At 42.9% G+C, this 25,758-nt stretch overlaps 1 protein-coding gene across 1 annotated transcript in view; it reads right to left on the reverse strand.

Annotated features, from left to right (window-relative positions):
• The window catches only part of LOC140493855 (SH3 and multiple ankyrin repeat domains protein 2-like), a 1,358,365-nt gene that overhangs the window by 1,145,060 nt on the left and 187,547 nt on the right, over positions 1-25,758 (reverse strand). The window lies entirely within an intron of this gene.

The following is a 25,758-nucleotide window of genomic DNA, read 5'->3' on the forward strand; positions in this document are numbered from 1 at the left end:
TCCACATACTCACTCCCCTCTGAGAGAAGAAATTTACCTCATCCCTGTCTTAAAGGTGCTACCCTTTATTCTGAGATTATGTCATCTTGTCCTAAATTCTCCTACAAGGGGAAACCTCTACATATCTCCCCTGTCAAGTCCCTTGAGAATCTTATGCATTTCAGTAAGTTTGCTTATCATTCTGCAATTGGTACAGACTCAACCTTTTCTATTAAAACAGTCCTTCCATATTTGGTATTAGCTGAGTGAACCTTCTCTGGACTGCCTCCAATGCCTGTCTATCTTTCCTTATACAAAAGGGCACAAAACTATTCACAGTGTTCCAGCTGGAGTGTGACTAGTGCCTTGCATAGTTTTAGCAGGATCTCTCTATTTTGATAGCCCATTCCCTTTGAAATAAAGGCCAACATTCTATTTGCCTACTTGCTGAAGTAGGAAAACAAGATTTATGTGTTTTATCCTTTAAATCCCTCCATGCTGTAGCTTTCTGAAGTCTTTTTCCATGTAAATAATATTCAGTCCTATTGTTCTCCCTTCCAAGATGAACAATGTCACATTTCCCTATATTGTATTCCATCTGCTAAATTCTTGACCACTTGTTAAACTTGTCTATATTTTCTGTAGGAGGAAGTGAGGACTGCAGATGCTGGAGATCAGAGCTGAAAAATGTGTTGCTGGAAAAGCGCAGCAGGTCTTATGCCCGAAACATCGATTCTCCTGCTCCTTGGATGCTGCCTGACCTGCTGCGCTTTTCCAGCAACACATTTTTCAGTTCTATATTTTCTGTAGACTTCTTGTGTCATCCTTACCACTTGCCTTCCCACCTAATATGGTGTCATCCACAAACTTGGCTTTGGAAAATTAATTTCCCACCTCCAAGTCATTAATAATGTAAATTATTGTGGCCCAAGCATTGATCCCTGTGGCACACCTCTAGTTACAAGTTACCATCCTGAAAATGCACCTGCTATCCTAATTCTCTGCTTTCTATCAACGAGCTAATCCTCCATCCACACTCAGATACTTTTTCAAACACCATAGACTCTTATTTTATTAAGTAACCTAATGTGTGGTACCTTATTAAACACTTCCCGAAAATCTAAATGTATTAGTTCCATTGCTTCCCCTTTATCTATCTTGCTTGTTACTTTATTAAGGAATAAATGTGTCAGGCCTGATTTCCCTGTAATGAAGCCGTCTTGATTCTGTTTGATCATATTGTTTATTTCTACATGCTTTGCTACCACATTCTTTATAACACACTCTCAAATTTTCCCATACCAAATGCTAAACTCACTGGCCTTTCATCACCTGGATTTTGTCTCCTTCCCTTTTTTAATAAAGATGCCACATCGGCAGTTTTCCAGTCATACAGTCATAGAGTCATAAAGATGTACAGAATGGAAAAAGACTCTTCGGTCCAACCCGTCCATGCGGACCAGATATCCCAATCCAGTCCAGTCCCACCTGCCAGCACCCAGCCCACATCTCTCCAAACTCTTCCTATTCATATACCCATCCAAATGCCTTTTAAATGTTGCAATTGTACCAGCCTCCATCACTTCCCCTGGCAGCTCATTCCATACACGTAACCACCCTCTGCGTGAAAAAGTTGCCCCTTGAGTCTCTTTTATATCTGTCCCCTCTCACCCTAAACCTATGCCCTCTAGTTCTAGAGTCCCCGACCCCAGGGAAAAGACTTTGTCTATTTATCCTATCCATGCCCCTCATAATTTTATAAACCTCTATAAGGTCACCCCTCAGCTTCTGACGCCCCGGGGAAAACAGCCCCAGCCTGTTCAGCCCTTCCTATAGTTCAAATCCTCCAATCTTGGCAACATCCTTGTAAATCTTTTCTGAACCCTTTCAAGTTTCACAACATCTTTCCGATAGGAAGGAGACCAGAACTGCACGCAATATTCCAAAAGTGGCCTCACCAATGTTCTGTACAGCTGCAACATGACCTCCCAACTCCTGTGCACAATAATCTGACCAATAAAGGAAAGCATACTAAACACCTTCTTCACTATCCTATCTACCTGCGACTCCACCTTCAAGGAGCTATGAACCTGCACTCCAAGGTCTCTTTGTTCAGCAACACTCCCTAGGACCTTACCATTAAGTGTATAAGTCGTGCTAAGATTTGCTTTTTCAAAATCCAACAACTTGCATTTATCTAAATTAAACTCTGTCTGCTACTCCTCAACCCATTGGTCCATCTGATCAAGATCCCGTTGTAATCTGAGGTAACCTTTTTCGCTGTCTACTACACTTCCAATTTTGATGCCATCTGCAAGATGAACAACGTCACATTTCCCTATATTGTATTCCATCTGCTAAATTCTTGACCACTTGTTACAAGATGTACCTCCAAAGTTCACATGCAAATCCTTTGGGACTTTTCCAGAAGCTTAGAATCCTGGAAGATTACTGCCAGGGCATCCAATATCTTGGCAGCTAGTTCCTCTAATATGCTTACAATCAGGTCCAGCCACTTTATTGGCCTTTAGCCCAGGATGTGGGTCAGCCACACCCAAATTGCAGCAGTCAGTGTACACAGAGATGCAACTATTTTCACACACACCATCGCAATTGTCTTGAACTTGAGTCAAGACATCAGAGTTTCTGATTGTCTCAAGATTCAGACTTAAGGGGTGGGGTGGGGGAAGGGGGACGTGGGAAAAGAGGGGGTGAGATGATGATAATGATATTAACAGTGACAATGATAATTATAATGTTAATAACAACTTTACTGATTCTAAAGACTGTGTAAGGAAGTAGAATCAAAGTTTGGAATAATGTAGAGCCAGTGGAGAGAAAACTTTTGGGGGTGGTAGTCTAATAAGGTTCATTAAAATTACGATGATGTAACTGAACACATGACTGTGACTTCAGTCATAGAGAAGATTCCAATTTAGAATGAGGACATGAAGAGGGAGGTCTCAGACCCTACACCAAAGAAACTGCTTGGAACAAATGGAAATAAAGGAATGCTATAGTACATAAGAAGTTGAAGCACCTTACTTCGAGCTAAGGAGCAAGCAGCCTCCTTACTAAGACAAGGTATGTCAGGATAGCCACAGCTCAGAGATCCTCCACACCATTATCTCAATGTGCAACTCGTGGTATTGGCTTAAAGCAAAAGATAAAGTAACCTTTATAATGAGTTTTATCTAAGGTGTCACTCCAATGCAGTACTGAGAAGTGCTGCACTGTTGGTTGTGCACTTTTGGATGAAGCATTAAACCGAGGCCCTAACCATCCCTCAAATGGGAACCCCAAATTTACTTACAGGAGAACTTGGAACAACGGTTACGTTCTGCCCAATATCTGAGCCAATAGTTACCCATCCTTCAATTCAAAAAGAGAAGGTTAGTGACGAAGAAGCAGTGCTCCAAAAGCTTGTGCTTTTAAATAAACCTGTTGGACTAGAAGCTGGTGTCATGTGACTTCTGACCTTGTCCATCCCAGTCCAACATCAGCAGATCCATATCATCAAAAAAAGAAAGCATTGCCAGGCCATTATCTCTTTGCTCTTCATGGGTTCTTGCTGTACGTAGGTCAGCTATTGTACTTCAGCAATGACTTTGGGATGAATTTTAACTTTAACAATGTACAATGAGGGGTGGGTGGGAGAGGTTTGAACTCTCAGCAGAACTGTGTGGGAGGGTTGGCGATCCCAGGACAGGGGAAATCCTGAGATCAAAGGCTTGTTGGGGAGACGAGGGTGGGGATCCTCAAGATCAGAGTCTCAGGGTGCTTTGGAAGCCTCGTCAAAAGCGTATGCACTGATTAGAATGGGGGAGAGATCACTGATCCTCAGCACTGCACATGCAGCTGGATCCACCAAATTTAATAAAAAAAACATTCCCCCGGGTCTGACTGTCCTGGTCTGGCTTTCCCAGGATTTGGAAAACTGATTGTATTCAGTCAAATATCCAATGGGGAGAATCGCAGAGGGTCAATACCTCATGTTAATATTAAAAGAGCCAATCTGTCTCCTTGGGTAGATTGGTCAACCTTCCATTGACCAATCCCTGTTTAAATCAGAAACATCCACTTTGGGGTCAGATTTACAGAAATCTACCTGTCTTACCTGTCAGATGTACAGGATGGGCTGCAAAATACTTTGGTATTTTCTGAGAATGTAATAAGTGCTTTATACATGAAAATCTTTATTTTCTTCTGACACATTCAGCATTTAGCATTGTAAAACCAGCAGCGGTGAATTACTCATCAACCCTTTCTCACTCAATGACCTGTCAGACTGTGTGTCCCATTCTGTCCCCTCCAGTGGTAACACAATGCCAAACCAGAAGCTTAAAGTCAGAACTAACCTTCAAACAGGCTTTACTTAAAGACAGAACAGTCCATAAACATTTCCTCCTCTATATCACATCCAATAGAGGATCTTGCTAACACTGATGTAGATTGACAGTTCACAATCAGGCCATTCAATCCAAGTGCTCTGTTCCAGTTTTTCTGGTGCACCAAGTCTCCTCATTCGCTCCTCTTCAAACCTGATCTTCAGAACCAGTAGCTTCCCTATTGGATATGTGCCAGCTCCCAACCTTTTCATTTGCACAGTCAGCATGGAACAAAGTAAGCCCTTTCTCATAAATATGTTTGTGAGCAAGTTTATTGCCAGTATCACAGAATAAAACTGCTGAATAATAAAGGAAATGTTGCAGAAGCTGTTTTTGAGTGGAATAAGTTATGATTCTGACACGAGGTATCGTGCCCGGCAGGTTTTGCTACTTATTAAGGTGAATAATAGCTGTGCAGGTCCTATTCTCCACGTTGAACTATCAAGTAATTAGTTCCAAGAATTGGCTTGTCTGTTTCTGCTTTCCTCCCCAAATACAGTTAATGGCAGTTAAGTGGGGCAAGATTAATAGGACTAGTCACTTAATCGAGGAATGCTTTCCCCATTGATTGCTGAGGTGCTTAAATCAATCCTGCTGGGCTTGTTTAATGGGGACAATTTGATAAATGAGAATTTCATTTCTGTTCATGCTTGGAAATTAATAAGTTTTAACTGTTCATTTAAAGCTGGAACAATCCATTGAGCTTGACTACCTTTGGCTTTATTCGGGTCAATTAACACTTTGTTTTGTGTATGACTCCCAAGTATCTTTATAACAGATCAGTGCAGTTCTAAAGTGCCTACCCAAAATTTACCAACTTGTTTTATGTGTGACAACCTGCATTTAGGTAGCACCTTCACCATGAGGAACCATCCAGTGTTGCTACACAATTCGACCTCGAGTAGGCTTTACGGCAAGAATTTCTGTAGGTAACAAGAGCTACCATTAGAGAGTAGAAAGATCGTCAACAGTATCATAGAGTCATAGATCTACAGAAAAGGCCCTTTAGCCCGTTAAGTCTACACAGATCAAAAATAACCACCTAGTCATTCTAATCCACTTCCCAGCGCTTAGTCTATAACTATATATGCATTGGCATCACAAGTGTTTATTAAATACTTCTTTAAAGTTATGAAGGTTTCTACCTCTGCCAAATAAAAACTGAAAGAAATCAGAAACAAAAACAGAAATTGCTGGAAAAGCTCAACAGGTTGGGCAGCATCTATGCAGAGAAATCAGAGTTAATGTTTCAAGTCCAGTGACCCTTCCTTAGAACTGAAGAGGGCTCAGTGGGCCGAAACATTAACCCTGCTTTCTCTTCACAGATGCTGCCCGACCTGTTGAGCTTTTACAACAATCTCTATTGGTTTCCACCTCTACCATCTTTACAGGGAGGAAGTTCCAGATTCTCACCACCTTCTCGGTGAAAACATTTTTCCTCACGTCTCATCTAAAACTCCTGCCCTTTCCATTGAAGGAAAACACTTCTTCCTGTCTAAGAGGAAGTGAGGACTGCAGATGTTGGAGATTAGAATTGAGAGTGTGGTGCTGGAAATGCACAGTAGGTCAGACCACATCTGAGGAGCAGCAGAATTGACATTTCGGGCATAAGCTCCTCATTCCTGATGAATGGTTTATGCTCGAAACGTCCACTCTCCTGCTCCTCGGATGCTGCCTGACTGGCTGTCCCTTTCCAGCCCCACACTCTTGACTTTCTTCCTGTCTTCCCTACCTATGCTCCTCATCATTTTGTACATCATGCTCCCTTTCAATCTCCTCTGCTCTAAAGAAAACAACCTTAGCACGGAGGAGATTGAAACTCTCCAACTTGGCAACATCCTGTCAATCTCCTCCGCACCCTCTCCAATGCTATCACTTCCCTCCTCCATGGTGGATTCCAGAACTGCACACAATACTTTCGCTGTGGACCAACCAATATTTCATACAGTTCCAGCATCACGTCTCTGTTCTTAAACTCTACACCGCAACTAATAAAGGCAAGTATTCCGAATTCCTTCTAAACCAGCTTATTCACCTGTCATGATACTTAATGAGATCATAATACACGCATCCCTCTGATCCTTGGTGTTTCCTAGATCCTATTGTTCCTCATGGATTCCCTTGCCTTGCTTGTCCTGTTCAAGTGCATCACCTCACACTTATCCACCTTGAATTCCATTTGCCACTGATTAGCCCATCTGACTAGCTTGTCTAAGGTTATCTTCTTCACTATATACTGTACTACCCCAACAATTTTTGGATCATCAACAAACTTCCTGATTAACCCTCATATTTTCAAAAACCGAAGTTGCTGGAAAAGCTGAGCACGTCTGGCAGCATCAAAGTTAACATTTTGGGTCCAGCAACCCTTCCTCAGAGGCCACAAGAACTGCTGAGCTTTCCCGACAACTTGTTTTGGCTCCTAATTTACAGCATCTGCAGTTCTTTCTTTTTTTTTCATATATTCATGTCTGAATCATTTATATAAACTACAAATAGCAAAGGCCCCAACACTGACCCTTGTGTGCCCCCACTGGATTCCAATTGCAAACACATCCCTCAACCATCATGTTCTGCTTCCTGCCACATAACCAATTCTAGATCCACCTAGTCACCTCTTTGAAAGATTCAATCAAGTTGATCAGACATGATCTCCCCTTGTTAAAACCATGCTGACTGTTCTTGATTAATCCCTGTAGATTAATTCTGTCCCACAGAATTGCTTCCAATAGTTTCCCCACCACTGAGGTTAGACCAACTGGCCTGTAATTTCCTGGTTTATCCATTGCTCCTTCTTGAATTATAGTACATTGGCTGTCTTCCAGGCTCTGGTACCTGCCGTATGCCCCGAGTGAATGTATTTGCAAATGTTTCTGCTATTTCCTCTCTTGTTTCATTCAATAACTCGGGATGTATTTTTTCCGGTCCTGGTGATTGACCTATGGAGTGCCAGACCACTCAGAAGCTCTGCTTTGTCTACACTAATTTCTCTAATTGTATCAAAGACCTTCTGCCTGGTTTTCACACCCATATTGTCCCTCTCACTAGTGAACATCACATAAAGTATTCATTTAGAATGCTCCGTATATTCTCTGTCTCCACCAACAAATTGCTGCCATAGTCCTTAATGGGCCCTACTCTTTCCCTCATTACCCTTATACCCTTAACGTAGCTCTAAAACCAGTTTGGATTTTCCTTTATTTTACCTGCAGTATCCTTCCATAGCCCCTTTCAGCTCTCCCAATCTTATTTTTAGTTACTTTTTGCAAATTCTACACTCCTCCAGGGGTTTCTGCTGTTTTGAGCCCTCAGGCTCTGCCAGAAGTCTCCCTTTATCTCTAAAGAGAATCTGAATGAGAAAAATCAGCATGTTTACTTAATTGTTGGAGACTGTAGAGAAATGCACAAATCACTAGAATGTGTAATAAATCATCAGATGGTTTTGGATGAGGGTTAGACTGTAAAATAAAGAGGTAGTAAGACGCCTCTCCCCACAAAGGTGAAGAATTAAGGAATAAAATTTATCCAGTTGCCCAAAGAAAGAATCAAAGGTAACATTTCAGATTTTAATCACTTTTACCGGAACAATCAAACTAAAACAACAAATTAAATATAAATCGAAGTTAAATTGTAGAGTTCCAGTCGTTTCACTTTGAGGGTTAAGTCACCAAGTTCCAGAATACTGCAGTTTTTCTGAAATTAGGTTCGCTCAGTTTAGTTTCTGCACAAACCCCTCTCAGCTTCACTCACAGACACAGCCTTTTTGTTATTTTTTTCCCCCATGTACACGATGACTTTCCTTTCTTCTTTACAGCCTGCCTGGTCCAAAACTGCAGAGCCTGCAATATCTCTCATGGACATCTTTTGTCTATTTTCTGTTTCCCTAGAAACCTGAAGTCACAGCCTGGTTCTCTGAAAATGAAAATCAATGTCCATTCCCAGAAGCTGAAGTGTCCTTTTCAGTTAGGAACTGTTAAAAAATAAAAGTTTTGAAGCCTGATTAAATGCATCAAGTAAACATTCACAAGCTACCTGTGCAGGCTCCCCCACATGTCCCCTTTGGTTGAGGAAACTATTGAATTAATCACATCTTGGCCAAACCCTTTCTGACCACTGAGAAAGATAAAATAGTCTTGAGGGGTTTCAGGCAGGTTCTCGGAAATGATACCAAGGTTTAAAAAGTTAAATTAGAAATAAATATAAAAATTGGCTTCTATTTTAGAAGGAGAGTTGTAATCGCCCCTCCACCTCTGTGACATTCTCTCCTGATTAGCAACACCTCAATGCTCAAATTTCTTTCTTTGTTTAAAAATTCTTCATCATCTCATCCCTACCGACTCCTACAGTCCAATAACTGCACTCTTCCAAATTTAGCCTTGACTGCATCTCCAATTCTATTTGCTTCACCTTTACAAGCCTTGTGGGACATTGGGACCAGTTCTGGGGAAAGTGGGATGATTACAAATTGGACGCCCTACACCTGAACAGACTGGAACTAAAGTCCTTGGGGGAGATTTTGCTACTGCTGTTGGGGAGGTTTTAAACTAATGTGGCAGGGAGCTGGGAACCAGAAGAGAAAACAAGTCGGCAGCGAGGTGGAGACTGGAGACTGTAAGTATCATGAAGTTAGCATTACCAAGGGGAAGAGTAGACAGAGACCAGGTGAATGCAAAAGAACTGGCGGCCTGAAGTACATACACATTAATGCAATGAGTATAGTGGGTAAGGCAGATGAACTTAGGGCTTGAATTGGTGCCTGGGAGTATGACGTGATTGTCATCACAGAGACTTGGTTGAAGGAAGGGCATGATTGACAACTAAATGTTCCAGCAGATAGATGCTTCAGACAGGACAGGGAGGGAAGTAAAAGAAGGGGTGGGGGAAGGAGTTGCATTACTGGTTAGGGATGATATCACGGCTGTGCTAAAGGAGGACACCATGGAGGGCTTGGGTAGTGAGGCATTATGGGTGGAGCTGAGAAATAAGAAGGGTGCAGTTACATTGTTGGGGCTGTATTACAGGCCTCCCAACATGAGCGTGAGGTAGAAGAAGATAGGTAAATAGATTATGGAAAGATGTAGAGGCAACAGGGTGATGGTGATGGGAGATTTTAATTTTCCCAACATTGATTAGGATAGACTTAGTGTCAGAGTCTGGATGGAGTAGAATTTGTAAGAAGCGTCCAGGAAAGATTTCTAGAGCAGTGTGTCAATAGTCTGACGAGGGACCTGATGTTGGGGAATGAGCCAGGCCAGGTGATAGAAGTTGCAATGGGGGATATCTTTGGGAATAGTGACCACAATTCTGTAAGTTTTAGAATACTCGTAGACAAAGATGAGAGTGGTCCTCAGGGAAGAGTACTAAACTGGGCCAAGGTCAATTGTATCAAAATTCGCCAGGAGCTGGGAAATGTGGATTGGGAGCAGCTCTTTGAAGGGAATAGACAATAGACAATAGACAATAGATGGAGGAGTAGGCCATTCTGCCCTTCGAGCCTGCACCACCATTCATTATGATCGTGGCTGATCATCCTCAATCAGTATCCTGTTCCTGCCTTATCTCCATAATCCTTGATCCCACTATCCTTAAGAGCTCTATCCAACTCTTTCTTGAAAGTATCCAGAGACTTCAGGGGCAGAGCATTCCATACACCCACCACTCTCTGGGTGAAGAAGTTTCTCCTCAACTCTGTTCTAATTGGCCTACCCCTTATTTTTAAACTGTGTCCTCTGGTTCGGGACTCGCCAATCAGCGGAAACATGCTCCCTGCCTGCAGAGTGTCCAATCCTTTAATAATCTTATACGTCTCAATCAGATCCCCTCTCAGTCTTCTAAACTCAAGCGTATACAAGCCCAGTCGCTCCAATCTTTCAGCGTAAGATAGTTCCACCATTCCGGGAATTGACATCTGATCTGTGGGAGGCTTTCAAAGATCTTTTGAAGATAGTGCAGGATTGGCATGTCCCTTTGAAAACAAGGGATAGGAAGGGCAAGATTCATGAACCATGGATGACAGGAGAAATCGTGCATCTAGCCAAGAGGAAAAGGGAAGCGTACATAAGGTCCAGGCAAATCAGAACAGAAGGGCCTTAGACGAATATCGGGAGAGTAGGACAAATCTTAAATGAGGAATCAAGTGGGCTAAAAGGAGTCATGAAATAACATTAGTGAGCAGAACTAAGGACAATTCCAAGGCCTTTTATTTATATATAAGAAGCAAGAGGGTAACTAGAGAAAGGGTATGTCCACTAAAGGATAAAAAGGAAGGTTGTGTGTCGAACCTGAGAAAATGGGTGAGATTCTCAATGATTACTTTGCATCAGTGTTCACTGAGGAGAGGGACATGATGAATGTTGAGATTCGAGATAGAAGTTTGTTTACTCTGGATCACGTTGACATAAGGAGAGAAGATATGTTGGGTAGGCTAAAGGATATTAAGGTGGACAAACCCCCAGGACCGGATGGGATCTATCCCAGGTTGCTGAGGGAGGCAAGCGAGGAAATAGCTGGGGCCCTGACAGATATCTTTCTGGCATTCTTAAATATAGGTGAGGTGCTGGAACACTGGAGAGTTGCTCATGTTGTTCACCAGTACAAGAAGGGTAGTAGGGATATTCCAGGTAATTACAGACCAGTGAGTCTGACATCAGTGGTGGGAAAGTTGCTGGAGAAGGTACTGAGGGATAAAATCTATTTATATTTGGAAAAGAATGAACTTATCAGTGACAGGCAACATGGTTTTGTGCAGGTGCCTTTCCAAATTAATAGAGTTCTTTGAGAAAATAACCAGTTGATAAATGAAGGAAGGGCTGCAGATATCATATACATGGACTTTAGTAAGGCATTTGATAAGGTTCCCCATGGTAAATTAATGGAGAAAGTGAAGTCAAATGTGTGCAGGGTGTTCTAGCTAGGTGGATAAAGAACTGGTTGAGCAACAGGAGACAGAGTGTAGTAGTTGAAGGGAGTTTCTCGAAATGGAGAAGGGTGACCAGTGGTGTTCCACAGGGATCAGTGTTGAGGCCACTGTTGTTAGTGATATACATAAATGATCTAGAAGAGGGCACTGGTGGACTGATCAGCAAGTTTGCAGATGACACGAAGATTGGTGGAGTAGCAGAAAGCATAAGGGACTGTCAAAGAATACAAGAGAATATAGACAGAGTTGGGCGGAGAAGTGGCAGATGGAGTTCAATCCAGGCAAATGTGAGGTGATGCATTTTGGGAAATCTAATTCTAGAACTACCTATACTGTAAAAGGAAGAGCCTTGGGAAAAGTTGGTGAGCAGAGAGGTCTGGGAGTTCAGGTCCATTGTCCCCTGAAGGTTGCTGCACAGGTGGATTGAGTGGTCAAAAGGCATTTAGTATGCTTGCCTTCATTAGATGGGGTATTGAGTATCACAGCTCAGGTCATGTTAAAATTGTGCACGATGTTGGTTTGGCCGCATTTGGAACACTGTGTACAGTTCTCATCCAATATTACAAAAAGGATGTGGGCACTTTGGAGAGGGTGCAGAGAAGGTTTATGAGGATGTTGCCTGGGATGGAAGGTCTTAGCTATGAAGGGAGGTTGAGTAGGTTAGGATTGTTATCATTAGAAAAAAGGAGAATGCTGGAGGAACCTGATTGAGATCTACAAAATCATGAAGGCTATAGTCAAGATGGATAGTGATAAGCTTTTTCCCAGGATGAGGGATTCAGTTACGAGAGGTCACATGTTCAAGGTGAGAGGTGAAAAGGTTAAGGGGGATAATACTTTATACAGAGGGTGGTAAGTGCCTGGGACACGTTGCCAGCAGAGGTAGTAGAGGTTAAGGTACATCTGGACAGATGCATGAGTAGGTGAAGAGCAGAGGGATACAGATCATTAGGAATTGGGCAATAGGTTTAGACAGTGGATTTGGATCAGCTCAGGCTTGGAGGGCCGAAGGGCTGTTCCTGGGCTGTAAATTTTCTTTGTTCTTTGTACATACTTCTTTGACCAACTCAATGGTCCTCTGCCCTAAATCCTTGAGGTAACTTCATGTCAATTATTGAGAAGTACAAGCCCTTCCCACCTCTACCGATAACAAACATTTCTTGTTGACATTGTCTGTGAACGTGGGGAGTGAGAGACAAAACGAAAGATTGACCATGGTTGCGGTGAAAGAGTTAAAAACCATGAAATCTGGTTCAATTCCTGGAAGCTTGGATGGGTTGAGGATTTATGTTGAAGAGCGTGTGCAACCTTGGGATGTGAGTCTGAGGCTTTCACCATTGTTGAGTGAGTGAGGGTATGGTTAGCAATGTGAATCCTGGGTAGACAATCTGATTAACAGAGATTGATGACTGGTGAGGGATTGGTGGGTGAGCAGTGGCTGAGATTAGTGAGGTAGTTGAAGGATATAGCATTGAAGGTGCCTTTGTTGACCTTAACCACTTGTGTGAAGTCATTGAATTTTTTGTGTTACCCCACCCAAGGCTTGAGTCCTGACTTTGTGCTCCATGTCTATCTGCTCCCATTGTCCTGTCAGCATGTGTCCTGAGGACCTCCTGGGGCCCCTGCATTCCAGCTCCTTCACCATAGTCCCCAGAACAGCATCTGGAAAAACCCTCATTATGCTTTCCCACACTGTTCTCTTTAGTCAGATTCACTTTCAGCGTCACTGCCGGCACCTGCTCCCATCTGCTTTCTTTCTTTTATTCTTTTGAGATTTGCTCTTTCTTTTTTCTTATTTTTTGTTTCTCTTTTGTTTTAAAACTTGAACGTGGTGGGTGAAGGAGGAGGTCTCTAGCAGCAGTGGCAGCAAATCCAGGATGAGCCAGACATGGCCACCAGAGCTCAGGGTCTCACGGTGAGCAGGTCATAGTCAGGCTGAACCTGTCTACTCAAGGCCTGATGCATTCTTTTCCTCTCTTTCCTTTTTATCTTTTTTTTCCTTTATCTATTCTTCATCTTCCTGACATTGTGGGGAGGTTTCCCCTCATTTCGTCTGAAATTCAGATATCTACCACTGGCAGGTTAGAATTTCCATCAGATCTACCAAGCCAGAAATTCCACTCTAGTAATTTGTCATTGATTTTACAATGGAGTAATGACTTGCCAGGTAAACTCAACAGAAATCAGTTCAGAACAAATCAGCTGGTCAAACTGAACTATTGAAATATTCACTTGACATTGTCTTGAATATCAATTCTGTTCTTTTGACAGCTTTATGTCAACAGAATTCCTCAATATGGTCAGAAGTAGAAACACCTCAGCACAGAATGATATGAACGCTGTAAGCAAGAAGCAATGAGGTTTGACAAAGTTCATTGGAAAGGGATTAGGTGTGAGGTCATTATATTTCAAAGGAACAAGTCAATGTTCATCAAAACTTTAAAATAAATGTCAAATCCTGAATTTCTCAGCACTTCTGTCATAACAATGCTTTGTTCAATAAGTACTCTAGGTTGAGTTAAATAGCATAGACCAGGCCAACGGACTGAGGAGTGGCCAGTGGAGTTTAATTTAGATAAACGTGAGGTGCTGCATTTTGGAAAGGCAAATCACAGCAGGATCCATACACACAATGGTAAGGTCCTGGAAGTGTTGCTGAATAAAGAGACCTTGGAGTGCAGGGTCATAGTTCCTTGAAAGTGGAGTTACAGGTAGATAGGATAGTGAAAAAGGTGTTTGGTATGCTTTCCTTTATTGGTCAGAGTATTGAGTACAGGAGTTGGGATGTCATGTCGCAGCTGTACAGGACATTGGTTAGGCCACTGTTGGAATATTGTGTGCGATTCTGGTCTCTTCCTATTGGAAAGATGTTGTGAAATTTGAAAGGGTTCAGAAAAGATGTTGCCAGGGTTGGAGGATTTGAGCTACAGGGAGAGGCTGAACAGGCTGGGGCTGTTTTCCCTGGAGCATTGGAGGCTGAGGGATGACCTTATAGAGGTTTATAAAATCATGAGGGGCATTGGTAGGATAAATAGATAAAGTCTTTTCCCTCGGGTCGGGGAGTCCAGAACTAGAGGGCATAGGTTTAAGGTGAGAGGGGAAAGATATAAAAGGGACTTCAGGGGTAACAGAGATTGGTGCATGTATGGAGTGAACTGCCACAGAAAGTGGTGGAAGCTTAAAGGCACCTGCATGGGTATATGGAACAGAAGAATTGGGACAGATATGGGCCAAGTGCTGGCAAATGGGACTAGATTAATTTAGGATATCTGATCAGCATGGACAAGTAGGACTAAAGGGTCTATTTTCACCTCCATAGCTTGAGATCGATTACTTTAATGGGAATTATGACTGTGAAGGTCTAAAGGTAACCATGACTTATCTCAATTCGAGGACTGCACAATACTGCAGCAATATTAGCGATAATACCCAAATGAGCATTTGACTTTCATAAATCCAAATTATTCAAAACTACAGCCCCATTAAAATATTAATTTTCAGTGTAATTATTTTCCTATTTATGGAGTATACATTACTGCCACTACAGTAACTTTCTCATTAAAAGATGTCTTGGGAATAATTAGGCTCTGATGAAAAGAAGCTGGTACTTCACCCTGCTCAGTTTACTGTGCTTCCCAAATGAGCACATGAGGGTTCAGTATACACAGATATGTGGGTTACTGTACCACTGGATAGCTCGGGGGAAATTTAAGGACCGAAATAGTTAAATTGCCAATCAAACATGAGAAATTAAGGCACCAAAAACCTGCGAACAAACTCAATTATCAGTAAAGAAACTAAATAATATAGCCAACACTGTCACCCCACTCAAGAAATTAATATCTTCTGAACTGTAGAAGCACTGCTGGATAGACCACTATGTCGATACGAGTTTCTATAAAAACAATGCAATAAATGTTTGAATTGAAATGCAATCGTGTCCAAATGTTTTCTTGGTCTGCATTAGTCATATGATCTCCACCATAAGGGATCCTGCAGACAGCCATTTCACAGAGCCTGCAATAAATAATGCTTTCTGAATGGCCTGATATCCAACGTGGTCAGATCAATAAGTACCTGAAAGTATGCTCTTCATTGATACTAAGGGATAAATATCATACATTTCACTCGAAGTACTCATTTGTTTTGCTTCAAATGCCAGCTTCATTTAGTCCAACTAAGAGGATGGATGAGAAACAAACACAAACAAAAGCAGAAATTTCTGGAGAAACTCAGCAACTTTGGCAACATCTGCGGACAGAAAGTAGAGTTAATGTTTCGAGTCCAGTGACCCTTCTGCAGAATCAAATCATTCGCTTCTTCTCAGCCTTGAACTCCATTCGTTGCTTCTCCACCCATTTCAATAAAACTTTTCTTACACCCTTTCGAAATCCTACATTATCAATCTCACATCAATATATAGCTTTATCCAGAAATATGGAAATTATGCTCCAAATTTCCTTACTTCGGTTGTGGATAAAGTGTTGGAAAAGGTTATAAGAGATAGGATTTATAATCATCTAGAGATGAATAAATTGATTAGGGATAATCAACACCATTTTGTGAAGGGTAGGTCGTGCCTCACAAACCTTACTGTGTTCTTTGAGAAGGTAACCAAACAGGTGGATGAGGGTAAACTGGTTGATGTGGTGAATATGGATTTCAGTAAGGAGTTTGATAAGGTTCTCCACAGTAGGCTATTGTACAAAATACAGAGCCATGGGATTGAAGGTGATTTTGTAGTTTGGATTAGAAATTGGCTAGCTGAAAGAAGATGGTGGTTGATGGGAAATGTTCATCCTGTAGTTCAGTTACTAGTGGTGGACTGCAAGGATCTGTTTTGAGGCCACTGCTGTTTGTCATTTTTATAAATGATCCAGACGAGGGTGTAGAAGGATGGGTTAGTAAATTTGCGGTTGCCACTAAGGTCAGTAGAATTGTGGATAGTGCCAAAGGATGTTGCAGGCTACAGAGGGAAATAGATAAGCTGCAGAGCTGGGCTGAGAGGTAGTAAATGGAGTTTAATGTGGAAAAGTGTGAGATGATTCACTTAAGAAGGAGCAACAAGAATGCAGAGTACTGGGCTAATGATAAGATTATTTTAATTGTAGATGAGCGGAGAGATATCGATGTCCAGGTACATAGGTCCCTAAAACCAGGTTGCCACCCAGGTTGATAGGGCTGTTAAGAAGGCATGTGATGTGTTAGCTTTTATTGGTAGAAGGATTGAGCTTCGGAGCCACGAGGTCATGCTGCAGCTGTACAAAACTCTGGTGCTGCCACACTTGGAGTACTGTGTACAGTTCTGGTCACTGCATTACAGGAAGGATGTGGAAGCGTTGGAAAGGGTGCAGAGGAGATTTACCAGGATGTTGTCTGGTATGGAGGGAAGGTCTTATGAGGAAAGGCTGTGGGACTTGAGACTGTTTTTGTTAGAGAGAGGAAGGCTGAAAGGTGACTTAATGGAGTCTTATAAAATAATCAGAGGGTTAGACAGGGTGCGCAGTGAGTCTTTTTCCTTGGATGGTGATGGCTAGCATGAGGGGACATAGCTTTAAATTGAGGGGTGTTAGATATAGGACGGATGTCAGAGGTAGTTTCGTTACTCAGAGAGTAGGAGGGTTGTGGAATGCCCTGCCTGCAACTGTCATAGACTTGCCACCTTTAAGGGCATTTAAATGGTAATTGGACAGGGAGATGGACGAGAATGGAATTGTGTAGGATAGATGGGCTTCAGATTGGGTTCACAGTTTGGCACAACATCGAGGGCCGAAGGGCCTATACTGTGCTGTAATGTTCTATGTTCTGTACCAAGATCTGAGACATTTGTATACATCAGGCTAACCCTTGGGAAACTCCTACTAAACCTTTCCTCACCCAGACAACCAGAATGATTGCTATCCATCTCCTCTCACTAAGATAACTCCATATTAATATTCCTACTGTCATTCCTTATTCCATGAAATACCACATCTTCACTGGATCAATATTGTTGAATATTAGAATGTGAGTGAACAAATAAAGTGAATAACAAAAAAATTTAGAAGTAGAAAATATAAATTTAATTCCTTTAAAATCAACAATTTGACAATGGTTAAGGATCAGTGCTGGGTCCACTGTTGTTCACTGATTTGGATGAAAATGAAGAAGGCATGGTTAACTAGTTTGATGACACCAAAACTGTTGGCACAGTGTACAGTACAATATAAATACAATGGGCTGTTAATCAACTGGACCAGTGGGGTGAGGAATGGTAAATGGAGTATAATTCAGACAAATGTAAGGTGTTGCATGTTGCTGGCACAAACCAGGGCAGGATTTACACAGTTAATGGTACTGCCCTGGGGAGAGTCTTCAAACAGAGAGACACAATGGTGCAGGTTCCTTGAAAGTGGAGTCACAGGTAGACAGGACAAAGAAGGCTTTTGGTACATTTGCCTTCGTCAGTCAGAGCATTGTGTACAGGGAATTGGGATGTCATGTTAGGGCTGTACAGGACATTGGTAAGACCACATTTGGAACACTGCATTCAATTCTGGTGACCCTGCTTTGGGAAGAATGTTATTAAACTGGAAAAGGTTCAAAAAAGGTTTTTAAGGATGTTACTGAGACTGGAGATTTTGAGTTTGGACAAGCATATGGACGTACATGGAATAGTGTAGGTTAGATGGGCTTCAGATTGGTATGACAGGTCGGCGCAACATTGAGGGCTGAAGGGCCTGTACTGCTCTGTAATGTTCTATGTTCTATGAGTTATTTGATTTGATTTATTGCCATGTGTACCTAAGTTCAGTGAAAATCTTTGTTTACAAGCGTACAGGTAGATCACAATAAGCAAGGACACAGAGACCATAGGTTTTCAAAAAATGTAGACAGAGGCAGACAGGTTATATCACACAGGATGCATGCTTGGCGAGATGAACATTCACAAGATCAGCATTATTTGAAGTTAGAGAACCCATTCATCAGTCTAACAACAGCAGAGAAGATGCAGTTCCTGAACCTGCTGGTGCATGTGAGACATGGAGTGCAGGAAGCTGGGTTAAACTTATAGAGGTGTTTAAAATCATCAGGAGCATTTGGGATTCAAAAACTAGAGGGCATAAGTTTAAGGTTAGAGGGGAAATATTTAAAAGGGACCTTTGGGGCAACTTTTTCACACAGAGGGTAGTGCATGTATGGAACAAGCTACCAGGGGAGATGGTAGAGGTAAGTACAATTACATCATTTAAAAGACAATTAGACAGATCCACAGATAGGAAAGATTTAGAAGTATATGGACCAAAAGCAGGCAAATGAGACAAGTTTGGTTGAGGAAACCTGGATGAGTTGGACCGAAAGATCTGTTTCCATGCTGTATGTCTCGATGATTCTATAACAGGAAGAAATCCCCAAATGCGGGCAATTGCAAATGATTGGTTTAATTCTGTGACTCACTATGTCTTCACTATACTAATCATGTGACTGTGATTGAGGAGCAGATGTAGGCCATTCAGCCCCTCAGGCCTGCTCCATCATTTGATAAGTTCATGGCTGAACTGATTGTTTCTTGAATCCTACATTCCTATTTAAACTTGATAATGTTTTGATTTCCCAGCCTAACAAGAATCTGTCCAGTTCCACCTCAAAAATATCCACTTAAAACCCTCTGCAGCACAGAGTTCCAAAATCGCATCACCTTCTGAAAGAAAAAGGTTTTGCCAACAATATAATATTTTTCTTTCCATGCCTGTGCACCTTGCCTTTGAGAGGGTTCACAGTTAAGGACTCCATGTGCTTTGTGTATACAATGTTGTAACCCTGCCTGATGGTGTTATGGTCTTGGAGGCTATACACACAGCAATTAAATGGTTTTCTATATTGTATGCTTCATAATTTATAATGTGCTACACTGTTTTAAACAAACTAACCCATGGAGGGTATAAATTCCTGCTGAGTAATTCATCACTATACGATTGGCATTAGCAGTCAGATTTTTATCAGACAAACAGCCCTGTGGAGGGAGCAATATTTCATAGAACATAGAACATAGAACAATATAGCGCAGTACAGGCCCTTCGGCCCTCAATGTTGCGCCGATCCAAGCCCACCTAACCTACACTAGCCCACTATCCTCCATATGCCTATCCAATGCCCATTCAAATGCCCATAAAGAGGGAGAGTCCACCACTGCTACTGGCAGGGCATTCCATGAACTCACGACTCACTGAGTAAAGAATCTACCCCTAACATCAGTCCTATACCTACCACCCCTTAATTTAAAGCTATGCCCCCTCGTAATAGCTGACTCCATACGTGGAAAACGATTCTCATGGTCAACCCTATCTAAACCCCTAATCATCTTGTACACCTCTATCAAGTCACCCCTAAACCTTCTTTTCTCCAATGAAAACAGCCCCAAGTGCCTCAGCCTTTCCTCATACGATCTTCCTACCATGCCAGGCAACATCCTGGTAAACCTCTTCTGCACCCGTTCCAGTGCCTCCACATCTTTCCTATAGTATGGCGACAAAAACTGCACACAATACTCCAGATGCGGCCGCACCAGAGTCTTATACAACTGCAACATGACCTCAGGACTCCGGAACTCAATTCCTCTACCAATAGAAGTCAGTACGCCATATGCCTTCTTCACCGCACCATTTAGTGGGTGGCAATTCTCAGAGATCTGTGTACATGGGCACCAAGATCCCTCTGCTCATCCACACTACCAAGTATCCGACCATTAGCCCAGTAGCCCATCTTTTTGTTACTCATGCCAAAGTGAATCACCTCACACTTACCCACATTGAACTCCATTTGCCACCTTTCTGCCCAGCTCTGCAGCTTATCTATATCCCGCTGTAACCTGCCACATCCTTCCTCACTGTCAACAACTCCACCAACTTTCGTATCATCCACAAACTTGCTCACCCAACCTTCTAGCCCGTCCTCCAGGTCATTTATAAAAATGACAAACAGCAATGGTTCCAAAACAGATCCTTGCGGAACACTGCTAGTAACTGCATTCCAAGATGAACCTTTACCATCAACTACTACCCTCTGTCTTCTTCCAGCCAGCCAATTCCTAATCCAAACCTCCAACTCGCCTTCAATGCCATACCTCCGTATTTTATGCAGTAGCCTACCATGGGGAACCTTATCAAACGCCTTACTAAAATCCACATACACCACATCTACCGCTTTACCCTCGTCCACCTCCTTAGTCACCTTCTCAAAGAATTCAATAAGGTTTGTGAGGCACGATCTGCCCTTCACAAAACCATGCTGACTATCCTTGATCACATTATTCCTATCCAGATGTTCATAAATCCTATCCCTTACAATTCTCTCTAAGACTTTGCCCACAACAGAAGTGAGATCACTGGCCTATAGTTACTAGGGTTATCCCTACTCCCCTTCTTGAACAAGGGACCCACATTTGCTATCCTCCAGTCTTCTGGTACTATTCCTGTAGACAACGAGGATATAAAAATCAAGGCCAATGGCTCTGCAATCTCCTCCCTTGCTTCCCAGAGAATCCTAGGATAAATGCCATCAGGCCCAGCAACCTTTCCAGAATTTCCAACACCTCTTCCCTACATACCTCAAAGCCATCCATTCTAATTAATTGTGACTCAGTATTCACATCGACAACAATGTCCTGTTCCTGAGTGAATACTGACATTCAGTGTCTCCCCAATCTCTTCAGCCTCCACACGCAACTTCCCACTACTATCCTTGACTGGACCTATTCCTACCCTAGTCATTCTTTTATTCCTGACATACCTATAGAAAGCCTTTGGGTTTTCCCTAATCCTACCAACTAAGGACTTTTCATGTCCCCTCCTTGCTGCTCTTAGCTCTCTCTTCAGATCCTTCCTGGCTACCTTATAACTCTCAATCGCCCCAATTGAACCTTCACGCCTCATCTTTACAGAGGGCACCCTCTTCCCTTTAACAAGGGATTCCAATTCCTTATTAAACCACGGCTCCCTCACACGACCCTTTCCTCCCTGCCTGACAGGTACATCCTTATCAAGGACACTCAGTAGTTGCTCCTTCAACAAGCTCCACATATCAATTGCGCCCTCGCCTTGAAGCCTACTTTTCCAAGGCACGCATCCTAAGTCGTGCCTCACCGCATCATAATTTCCCTGCCCCCAGCTATAACTCTTGCCCTGCAATGCACACTTATCCCTCTCCATCACTAGAGTAAAAGTCACCGAATTGTGGTCACTGTCCCCAAAGTGCTCACCTACCTCCAATTCTAACACCTGGCCTGGTTCATTACCTAGAACCAAATCCAGTATGGCCTCACCTCTTGTTGGCCTGTCTACATATTGTGTCAGGAAACCCTCCTGCACACATTGGACAAACACCGACCCATCTAACGAACTCGAGCTATAGCTTTCCCAGTCAATATCAGGAAAGTTAAAGTCCCCCATAACAACCACCCTATTACTTTCACTCTTCTCCTGAATTATCCTCGCTATCCTTTCTTCTACATCTCTAGGACTATTAGGATCCTCTGGGAAGCTAGGGAGGAGATAGCGGAGCCATTGGCCTTGATTTTTATGTCGTCGTTGTCTACGGGAATAGTGCCAGAAGACTGGAGGATAGCGATTGTGGTCCCCTTGTTCAAGAAGGGGAGCAGGGATAGCCCGAGTAACTATAGGCCAGTGAGTCTCACTTCTGTTGTGGGCAAAGTCTTAGAGAGAATTGTAAGGGACAGGATTTATGAACATCTGGACAGGAATAACGTGATCAAGGATAGTCAGCATGGTTTTGTGAAGGGCAGGTCGTGCCTCACAAACCTTATTCAATTCTTTGAGAAGGTGACCAAGGAAGTGGACGAGGGTAAAGCAGTAGATGTGGTGTACATGGATTTTAGCAAGGCGTTCGATAAGGTACCCCATGGCAGGCTAATGCAAAAACTACGGAGGTATGGCATTGAGGGTGCATTAGAGGTTTGGACTAGGAATTGGCTGGCTGGAAGGAGACAGAGGGTAGTACATAGAACATAGAACATAGAACAATACAGCACAGAACAGGCCCTTCGGCCCACGATGTTGTGCCGAACTTCTATCCTAGATTAAGCACCCATCCATGTACCTATCCAAATGCCGCTTAAAGGTCGCCAATGAATCTGACTCTATCACTCCCTCGGGCAGCGCATTCCATGCCCCCACCACTCTCTGGGTAAAGAACCCACCCCTGACATCTCCCCTATACCTTCCACCCTTCACCTTAAATTTATGTCCCCTTGTAACACTCTGTTGTACCCGGGGAAAAAGTTTCTGACTGTCTACTCTATCTATTCCTCTGATCATCTTATAAACCTCTATCAAGTCACCCCTCATCCTTCGCCGTTCCAACAAGAAAAGGCCGAGAACTCTCAACCTATCCTCGTACGACCTACTCTCCATTCCAGGCAACATCCTGGTAAATCTTCTCTGCACCCTCTCCAAAGCTTCCACATCTTTCCTAAAGTGAGGCGACCAGAACTGCACACAGTACTCCAACTGTGGCCTAACCAAAGTCCTGTACAGCTGCAACATCACCTCACGACTCTTGAATTCAATCCCTCTGCTAATGAACGATAATACTCCATAGGCCTTCTTACAAACTCTATCCACCTGAGTGGCAACCTTCAAAGATCTATGTACATAGACCCCAAGATCCCTCTGTTCCTCCACCTGACCAAGAACCCTACCATTAACCCTGTATTCCACATTCTTATTTGTTCTTCCAAAATGGACAACCTCACACTTGGCAGGGTTGAACTCCATCTGCCACTCCTCAGCCCAGCTCTGCATCATATCTAAGTCCCTCTGCAGCCGACAACAGCCCTCCTCACTGTCCACAACTCCACCTATCTTTGTATCATCTGCAAATTTACTGACCCACCCTTCGACTCCCTCCTCTAAGTCATTAATAAATAGTAGTTGATGGTACAGGTTCATCTTGGAGCGCAGTTACTAGCGGTGTTCCACAAGGATCTGTTTTGGGACCATTGCTGTTTGTCATTTTTTTCAATGACCTGGAGGAGGGGCTTGAAGGCTGGGTGAGCAAGTTTGCGGATGACATGAAAGTCGGTGGAGTTGTGGACAGCGAAGAAGGATGTGGCAGGTTACAGCGCGATATAGAAAAGTTGCAGAGCTGGGCAGTAAGGTGGCAAATGGAATTCAATGTAGCTAAGTGTGAAGTCATTCACTTTGGTAGGAGTAACAACAAGATGGATTACTGGGCTAATGGTAGACTACTTGGGAGTGTGGATGAGCAGAGGGATCTTGGTGTCCATGTACACAGATCTTTGAAAGTTGCCACCCAGGTAAATAGTGCTGTGAAGAAGGCATATGGTGTACTGGGCTTTATTGGTAGAGGAATTGAGTTCCGGAGTCCTGAGGTCATGTTGCAGTTGTATAAGACTCTGGTGCGGCCTCATCTGGAGTATTGTGTGCAGTTTTGGTCGCCATACTATAGGAAAGATGTGGAGGCATTGGAACGAGTGCAGAGGAGGTTTACCAGGATGTTGCCTGGTATGGTAGGAAGATCGTATGAGGAAAGGCTGAGGCACTTGGGACTTTTCTCATTGGAGAAAAGAAGGTTTAGGGGAGATTTGATAGAGGTGTACAAGATGATTAGGGGTTTAGATAGCGTTGACAGTGAGAACCTTTTTCCGCGTTTGGAGTCAGCTGTTACTAGGGGACACAGCTTTAAATTAAGGGGTGGTAGGTATAGGACAGATGTTAGGGGTAGATGTTTTACTCAGCGGGTTGTGAGTTCATGGAATGCCCTGCCAGTAGCAGTGGTGAACTCTCCCTCTTTATGGTCATTTAAGCGGGCATTGGACAAGCATATGGAGGTTATTGGGCTAGTTAGGTTAGGTAGGCTTCAGTCGGCGCAACATCGAGGGCTGAAGGGCCTGTACTGCGCAGTATTTTTTTCTATGTTCTATGAGGCCTGTAGAAAACTCCTAACAGGGTGACCTCACCTTTCCTATTCCTAACCTCAGCCCAAACTACCTCAGATGGCGAGTCTTCATCCATCGTCCTTTCCACCGTTGTAATACTATCTTTGACAAGCAATGCCACACCTCCCCCTCTTTTACCCCCACCTCTGACCCTACTAAAACATTTAAACCCTGGAACCTGCAACAACCAATCCTGTCCCTGTTCTACCCATGTTTCCGTAATAGCCACAACATCGAAATCCCAGGTACCAACCCAGGTACCAACAGTGCTGAATAGTGATTGAGTGACTTTGATAAAAAGACAATTCACCTTTCCAGGCCCGAGAAATGGTGTCCCTTTTCCCCACCTGTGTTTACTCCCCTGATACACAGAAAGATCCCATGCAGAAGTGGGATATTCGCTGATGACTTCATAAAGATTCAGCACTATTCACGACTCCTCAGATACTGAAGCAGTCCATGTTCAAATGCAACAAGATCTGGACAGTATCCAGGCTTGGGCTCATAAGGGGCAAATAACATTAGCACCACACAAATGCCAGGCTATGGCCATCCCAATAAGAGGCAATCTAATCACTGCTCCTTGACATTCAATGGTGTTACTATCACTGAATCCCCCACTATCAACATCCTTCAAGTTACCACAGACCAGAAACTCAGTAGGCCTCACCACATAAACAGAGTGGCAAGAAAAATAAATCAGATGCTAGGAAAAAGCAGGAAATTATAGACCAGTTAGTCTGACCTCAGTGGTGGGAAAGATGCTGGAGTCAATTATAAAGGATGAAATTACGACACATCTGGATAGTAGTAACAGGATAGATCAGAGTCAGCATGGATTTATGAAGGGGAAATCATGCTTGACTAATCTTCTGGAATTTTTTGAGGATGTAACTCTGAAGATGGACAACGGAGATCCAGTGGATGTAGTGTACCTGGACTTTCAGAAAGCCTTTGATAAAGTCCCACATAGGAGGTTAGTGAGCAAAATTAGGGTGCATGGTATTAGGGGCAAGGTACTAACTTGGATAGAAAATTGGTTGGCTGACAGGAAACAAAGGGTCCCTTTCGGAATGGCAGGCAGTGACCAGTGGGGTACCACAGGGATCAGTTCAGGAACTGCAGCTTTTTACAATATACATTAATGATACAGATGATGGTATTAAAAGTAATATTAGTAAATTTGCTGATGATACAAAGCTGGGTGGCAGGGTGAAATATGAGCAGGATGTTAGGGGAATACAGGGTGACCTGGACAGGCTAGGTGAGTGGTCAGATGCATTGCAGATGCAGTTTAATGTGTGGTTATCTACTTTGGTGGCAGAACAGGAAGGCAGATTACTACCTAAATAGAGTCAAGTTAGGTAAAGGGGCAGTACAACGAGATCTGGGTGTTCTTGTACACCAGTCAATGAAGGTAAGCATGCAGGTACATCAGGTAGTGAAGAAAGCTAATAGCATGCTGGCCTTCATAATAAGAGGAATTGAGTATAGAAGCAAAGAGGTCCTTCTGCAGC

The sequence above is a fragment of the Chiloscyllium punctatum genome, chromosome 22, assembly GCF_047496795.1.
Source record: "Chiloscyllium punctatum isolate Juve2018m chromosome 22, sChiPun1.3, whole genome shotgun sequence".
NCBI classification, from domain to species: domain Eukaryota; kingdom Metazoa; phylum Chordata; class Chondrichthyes; order Orectolobiformes; family Hemiscylliidae; genus Chiloscyllium; species Chiloscyllium punctatum.